The 8077-nt window shown below is 47.5% G+C and overlaps 1 pseudogene; it reads right to left on the minus strand.

Moving 5' to 3' along the window:
* Positions 1–3448: 3448 nt before the first annotated feature.
* Positions 3449–4086, minus strand: LOC101573946 (annotated as a pseudogene).
* Between the last annotated feature and the right edge of the window lie 3991 nt (positions 4087–8077).

Genomic DNA, 8077 nt, shown 5'->3' on the forward strand with positions numbered 1-8077 from the left:
AGGCATAGCTGTGTAAGAATTAAGTGACTTTATAAGACAAGCGCTTAAAACAGCACTTGGCATGTGACAAGTGATTATTACAATAAAACAGAAAAAAGCAAAGAATTGTATTCATCGCGTACATTAAAGTCTAGCAATAGGCAGTCCAGTCTGGTACCTTCACAATATCCTTAAACTCAGGTTCCTCTTCTTTCCTTAGGAATACCTCCTATCACACAATAGCTGCTGGAGCACCTATCACTGCATCCAATCTTCAGTCTGGAAGAAAGAGGAAAAACAAGAAAAAGAGAAGTTATTTCCACTGTGTAACTGACTTCCACACCCCCAAGGCTTTGGGTAACTGAGCCCAGATGGCCTCTACCACTAGGAGGGTTTTCCTCCCTTATCTACTTTTTCTTTCTTTCTTTCTTTCTTTCTTTCTTTCTTTCTTTCTTTCTTTCTTTCTTTCTTTCTTTCTTTCTTTCTTTCTTTCTTTCTTTCTTTTAAAGACAGGGCCTGACTTGCTATGTTGGGGAGGCAGGAAATGAACTTGTAATTCTCCTGCCTCAGCCTCCCTCCCGGTTACCCTGAGTGAACACCCTTTGTTTGGCCTTTCTGGAACTCTGAGATAACACTTCCGCTTGCATTTATCACAGTCTGGCTACACTTTGCTTGGTTTCTCACTGGCCATGGTCACAAGGCCATGATTTGCCCCGAGGTTAACTGGCAAATGAGCTGTCCATCTCAGGTAATAATGGGCTCAGCTGAAAACTGCTACAAAGAAATAGGACAGGGGATGCACACCTGTGATCCCAACACTCTGGGGGGCTGGGGCAGGAGGCCTGCAAGTTCAGGTCTCACCTAGACAACCTCAGAACCTGTATCAAAGTTAAGGGGGGCTATGGCTCGGCAGCAGGGCACCATGTGTTCAGTGTTTGATCCCTCCTACAATGAATGAGTAAGTGAGTGAATGAATGAATGAATGAATGAATGAATGAATGAATGAACACCCAGCTCCTCACAGCCCCCACCCCAGGAACTTTGCATCCACCCCCTTTCTCTCCTCACACTCCAAACTGACCTGCATCTCTCAGTTCTGATGTAGGCCCTGGTACACCTGCACCCTCCCTACATCTCCCCCTCTCTCCACTCTTAGACCACACACTCTGCAGTGTGCGTACACACACACACACACACACACACACACACACATTCACACATGCCCAGGGCCCTGCTGTGGCTGCAGCAAATCTTTCTTAACCCACATAATATCAGCCCCATCAAAGCACTGATCCACACATAAGACCAGATCAAACTGGTACACTAAATAGGAGAATTAGTCCTGTTCCTTTCCCAAAGGCCTCTGAAGCATCAATGAAAAGATATATAAAGAACAGAAGCCCAGGGCTGGGGAGGTGGCTCAGTAGAATAAGCTCTTGCCTGACAAGCGCAAGGGCCTGAGTTCAATCCCTGGTTCCGGAAAAAAAAAAAAAAAAAGGAACAGAAGCCCACAAGGACAGAGACACTGGAAGCCGGGAAACAGATGGAGGGGTGACAAGGAGCTTGGGAAATGCCAGAGAAGCGAATGCTAAGCCAGCAGGTAGGTAAAAAATAGCACCCCCCCCCCCACAGAGCACCCCAAGGAGCAGGAACTGGCAGCAACAGGTACAGCCGAGGGCCCATGGAAATCCTGTTCCAGGAGCTACTTGACCTCTGGCCTGCTCTCCTGGGTGACAATCTTCCCTCTACCCCAGCGGAACACTAGACATTTATTGCCTGGAGAGACAGAGGCCTCTGCCCTGCAGACCAGCAGATGTTAAGGTGACGACAGCTGAGATCTGGGTACTCCTCCTCCACCTCTTGGTGTGCACCACCCGAGCAGGAAATGGGAAGAAGGGAAGGAGGGTCTCTTTGGGGAACGAGTTTTACTGACATCAGGGGACCGGTGAGGACAGGACTGGACCAGAAAACAGTGTGCCAAGTACGGGTGCATACACCTGTGAGCCCAGCACTCAGGAGGCTGAGGCAGGAAGACAGACGCTGGTTTGAGGCCAGTGAGGGCCACACAGTGAGTTCACGGCCAGCCTGTACTATCTAAGACAGACTTTGTCTCAAAATAAACAAATAAATAAAGCATAAGCCAATTGTTAGGGAACTAGTTGAACAAACTAAAATCGGGCCACACAATGTTGTACCGGGCAGCCGTAAAGAGCAGTGAGGAAACCGCTGCATTGCACACAAGGGTAGCATGCTGGGGCTCTCTGGGGGAACAGAACAGGCCAATGGCTACTTACGCACAGGGGAGACCCTATCAGAAAGGCTCCCGCACTCAGAGGCAACACAGTGCCCCAGAGGCTTGTGCGAGCTGGGGACCCAGGAGCTGAGTACTCCAAGAAGCTGGAGGGCTCAGAACCACCAGAGGAAGCCCTGGTGCAGTCCCAGTTCAGAGCCTCAGCCCTGGAAGGTTCCCGGGGAGTCGCTGGCATGAGTCCATGTTCAAAGGCTGGAGCATCCAGAGTCTCATTGCCACGGGCAATGACAGCAGCAAAAGAGAAAACAAGGTGAAAAAGCGATGCACGCATTTGAGAAGAGACGTGAGATTCCTCATGCTGAGGTTCTGGCAGGTGTCTGGACACACCCGGGAGGGCCCCTGGCAATTCCCCAGGGGAGCTCCCTCCAGTCCAGTCACCAGCTGAGTCCCATCACCAAGGGCTGACAGGACCGCTGACCAGGAGGACAGGGCAGTGTATGCTATGTTTCTAATACAGAGAAGCACCGGAAAAGCCAAATCCTGACAAACAAAATGATTACTCCCAAGCGGTACAGAATGGGATGAAAGGAGAGGTGGAAGTTTACGTATACACACAGGTATGGTTTCAACTTTGGTACCATGGTTTAGATTTCCAAAAAACTAAGTTTCTATTCTTCAGATGGCAGACCTGGAATGTCTAGGCATTCAGAATCAGTTGAATCAATTCTTATACTAAATCTGAATATATATATATTCAGTGTTTTGAGACAGGGCTTCACTTTGTAGTCCAGGCTGGCCTTGAACTCTAACTGATCCCCCTGCCTCAGCTTACAGGCACGTACCACCACAATACTTTCCTTTTAATCTTCCAAAATTTTTGCTTTTCATGCTCAAATCTCTAATTCTTATGGGACAAGGAAATTTTTACATTTTTGAGGAAAAACCATGTCCTTCTCTGATTCTTTAAGAAGTCACCCTTCCACCTTGTGAGACCGTCCCTTTCACAGAGCAGGACCTCACGACACCTGGCATTTGGTTCTGGGCTTTCCGTTCTGAGCCACTGTCTTAGTTTTTTCTGCATCCGTCCTCACCATTTGAATTACTGCAGGCTTACACTGCTTTGCCTTCTGGCTCTTATTCTTCTATTTCCGAGCTGCAGTTGGCCTATCATAGGTGCTCCTTGTCTGTATACTTTTTTTTTTTTTTTTTTTTTTTTTTTAGAATCTAAAATCTTTTTATTAACAGAGTACATCTCTGCATTAATTTTTGTAGCCTCGGCTGGCCCGTCGGCCTCTAGCACGCTCAAACTTCCGGCCCTTGGAGCGGACGTAGGGTTCGGTGTGGCTGTGCGGGGTTCCTGGCGCCTTGCCTAAATGCCGGTATACCTCTCGGCCCTTGTGCGGACCAGAGAGCAGGACCGTGCGACGGCCCTCGGGGGAGTCCAGGGCCAGCTGGTGAAAGGTGAGGATCTTACCCCAGCCGTGTGGATGCGGCTGCGGGCCCGGCTGGTCACGCGCAGAGCACAAACCTTCAGCTTGGGCACCTCCAGAACACGAACATCATCTGTGACGGTCCCCACAACCACCGCTGTCTTATTTTCCCGGCCGGGAAGCTTCATCTTCCGGATCATCCGGGAAAAGGACAGAGGTGGCCGGTTGGTGCGACTCATGAACAACCTCTTCAGCACAACCTGGTTGAAGGTGGAATTTGTCCGCCAGGCCAGAAACCTGTACAGCTTAACCAACAGCCTCAGGTAGATGTCCTGGCTCTTGGGCTCCTTGCGCCGGACCTTTCGGTCCTTGTTGTGATGGATGTCAACTCCCATGATGGCGACTCCTCTTCAGTCAAATCTGGAAAGCTTCTGTATACATTTAAGGAACATCTGTCAAAAGGGCTAGGGGGCCTGGGGAGATAGCTCAGTAGAATAAGTGCTTGCCTGGCAAGCGCAAGGGCCTGAGTTCAATCCCCAGTTCTGCTAAAAAATTAAAAAAAAAAGGGCTACAAAACCTCCTGGCACATTGAGTAAAGCGATCAATTGGCACATCTCTTTGAGATGACTGAGCCTTCCTTTCTACTATCATAATTTGTCAAGTTCTGCTTTTATGTATCCATTTATAGGGATTTTTATTTGTTTTATTTTGTTGCGGGTGCTGGGATGGTACCCGGGGCCTTGTACATGGCAGGCAGGTGCTTTACTGAGCACAGCTCACTCCTAGGGTTTTGGTTTTTGTTTTTTCAATTTATTTATTTATTTTTTTTACTCCTAGGGTTTTTAATCCTTTTTTCTTTCTTTCTTTCTTTTTTTTTTTTTTGTTGTTTATATGCTGCTATTTATCATATGAAGAAATGATGCCTTCCTAATGGGTAATTTTCCTTTGCTCTACATTTGGGGGGGTTGCATGGAATGCTGGGCATTGAACCCAGGGCCTCACGCGTTAGGCCAGGACTTCACCACGGAGCCATCTCCCAGCCCCCACTGTTTCTTCTGTGTTACGCTCTTATCTAGGAACCTTGAGAACATCATTAGTTCTACTACTTCCCTGGTTTCTTGGGTTTTCTGCCATCACGTGCCTAGAGCCACTAGCACAGCGCTGTACATCGATCAGAATCGCTGGTATGCTGGTGATTTTGGACATTGGTGAAATTGTTTCCACAGTTTAACAACTAAGAATTACGCTCACTGTGAGCTTTTGGTAGATAGCCTTTGTCAAGGAAAAAAGCCCAGGTGTGGTGGTACATGACATCAATCACTGTGACTCAGGAAGCTAAGGTAAGGGGATCACAAGTTTGAGCCCTGCTGGGACAATGGAGGGAGACCTGGTCTCAAACTAAAAAATCTTAGCCAGGCACAGTGGCACATGCTTGCAATTCCAGCTCTTGGGAGGCTGAGGGAGGAGGAGTGCCGCAAGTTCTAGGCCAGCATGGGCTCCATAGAGACACCTAGCTCAAAAACAAACAAACATGCACTAGCAAGATAGCTCAGTGGTCTAAAGTGCCTGCTTAGCCAAGCTTAGGCAAGTGCAAGGACCGTGGTTCGATCCCCAGCTCCGCATCCCATGCCATCCCTGCCCCCAGGGCAGGCTGAGCCATCCCCCAAAAAACAACAGGTCTAGGGATGTATTTCAGCAGTACAAGTGCCTGCCTGGCAAGCACAAGGTCCTGAGTTTGGTTCCTGATACCAAAAAAATATTTTAATAACAGAACCCAGCTCTAGGGTGCTTGTTTAGCATTTGCAAAGCCCTTAGGTTCAATCCCCAGCACAGGAGGAGAGAAAAAGTCTTTGAATTCTAGGCTTGCCAAGAATTTTTTTTTTTTTAAATCATGAATGGGTATTAAATCTTGCTAAATGGCTTTTCTGGAGCTATTTAAATCATATGGTGTTTTTCCTTCAATCTGTTAATGCACTGAATAAAATTAATGTATTTTCTGATGTTATCCTGAAATAAACTCTGCATGGTCATGGTGATCATTTCTAATACACTGTTGGATTTAATATTATAACTTAATTAGAATTTTGGACTTATATCCAATTAAAGATTGATTTTAATCTTCTTTTGTTGCACTGTCCTTATCTGGTCTTAGTATAAGGTTATACAACCTTCAAAAAGCATACTGGATAGCTGTTTCCATTTTTCTCTTCCCTGGAATAACCTGTACAACACAAAGGTTATCTTTTTTCTTAGAAAACTGGCCCATAAAAGTCTAGACCTAGCAGCCTTCTCATAGGAGGTTGGGAAGGGGGCAGTTTTGACCACCTGTTCAGTTTATTTTACTACTTCCAGTCTACTCTAGTTTTCAGGGTTTGTTGGGTCCTTTTCCATGTTTTGTATTTTCTAGTAAATATTCTGTTTCCCCAAATATTCAGTTGTCCTGGCACAGAACTGCTGGCCATCATCCTGCCCCTCGTGGGGGGCGAAGCCCAGGCCCCTGCCTGCTCCTCAGGTACCTAAGCGCCCCACACGAGGCAGGGACACCTCTTTCTGTCCATCACACCTGAATCCAAAGGATAAGAGCAGGAAACAGGCAACAGAGCGCTTATAGAAGCTGTTCATAGGGCTGGAGGTGGGCGGCTCCTACAACTCTAGAAGTGGCCCTCCCAAGCACCCCCAGAGAAGTGGGGAACACAGTCTGTCTGAGGACCACAGAGCTCAGAACTCAACTCAGTGGTTGCCGTCCAGGGTCATGGTCAGGACATCATCTCTCAAGCTGTGACTGACTGGATGACACACCGAGGAAACCAGCGGCTGCCACCATGGCTACCACCAAACCCAGACACACTCACAGTGGTTCTTGATCCCCAGCCTCCCCAACCCTGTAAGAAAATCAGTCCAAAGCTGTGGAATGGTGGCCATAGCTTCCCAGATGTCAGCCCAGTCTCCCTGAGGTGCAGCCAACTAGCAAACCTAGTTCTCTTCTGAAACCCCCTAGAAAGCTTCTGTCAGCTCCCAGACTCTGCATGGGGAGCTCGCCCCTAAGGAGGTGGCAATATCCGCCAGGTGCTAGTCACCTCTGTACCCAAGACACCGGCTGTCTTTTCTCTCATTGCTGGGACAAAATACCCAACACCCAGAACTAAGCAAGGAAAGACTTATTTGGCTTACAGTTAGTGGAGGTTTCAGTCCATACTCGGATGGCTCAAAGCAGCCCATGGCAGAGGGCAGCAGCTCTTGGAGGCTGAAAACAGCAAAGAGCCAAGGAGCAGCAGCGGCTGTGGCAGCTAGCAGGCCTCTCTCCCCTCCTTATGTTGGCTTCGGGCTATCCGGTCCGGGGCAGGTGTAGCACTCGCATCCACAATCCCAGCATCAAATCATGAATTAATCACAAACTCTAAAAGCTGCCCCAGTGACTACATGCGGCTTTGGGGGGACAACTGGACACAAAGCATAAACCCTGCTGATTTAAAATCTCTACCAGATACCCAGAGACATGCACCGTCGTCCCAACGCTGTCTCTGCCTCCAATCCATCACTTTTGCCAGATGTTTGCTTATTTTGCCTTTTAAAGGCATTTGCTTTTCATTTTTCGTTTGTTTTCTATTTCATCAATTTGAGTTTTCATTTTTTTCCCTTTCCTTTGTGCAATCATTAGGTTTGAAATTTTGTCCTTCCTCTAGGCTAGAGTTGAACACTAATTTATTTTCTATCTTTCTTGTTTCCTAATGTATGTGCTCCTTTATCTGCATCCCACAATGTTTGATGGTTGTTAGGGGTTTTTTTGTTTGTTTGTTTTTTGTTTTTGGGTTTTTTTTTTTTTTTTTTTTTTTTTTTGTATTTTAGGGAAAGGTCTACAGGGTGTTCAGGACCTCACTACTGGATCAGACTCATAGTTATCTGCCTGTTTACAGCCTCCCAAGAGCTGGGATTACAGATGCATGCCACCACGCCCAGTCTCTATTGCCATCTCGGGGAACCCTCAGGGTGGGGCCAGCATGGCAGGCCCAGGACCGAACCCTCGACCCCTGCACCTACTTGCAGGCACTTTTATCTGCTCAGCTATTTGGCCGGCCCTTGTTAGTGTTTACTAAGGTTTTATTGTTACTCAGTTCCAAATGCTTGGTCATTGAGATGAGGGTTGTGGGGGGGCATGTGGTGATTTCTGATGTTTCATTTTATTGTTGGTTCTTACGGGCCGGCCTTGCTGGCCCTGTCCCCGGGCCACGCTCTGACAGCAATTGAGACTGGGTGTGGTGGGGCGCGCCTGTAATTCCAGTTTTTGGGAGGCTGTAAACAGGCAGATCACTACAAGTCCGATCTAGTAGGGAGACCCTGAACACCCTGTAGACCCTTCCCTAAAATACAAAAATAAAATAAAATAAAAAATAAAAATCTTAACGCTGACAGTGTCACA

Source organism: Octodon degus, unplaced genomic scaffold (genome assembly GCF_000260255.1).
Source record: "Octodon degus isolate 3935 unplaced genomic scaffold, OctDeg1.0 scaffold00020, whole genome shotgun sequence".
In the NCBI taxonomy this organism is placed as follows: Eukaryota; Metazoa; Chordata; class Mammalia; order Rodentia; family Octodontidae; genus Octodon; species Octodon degus.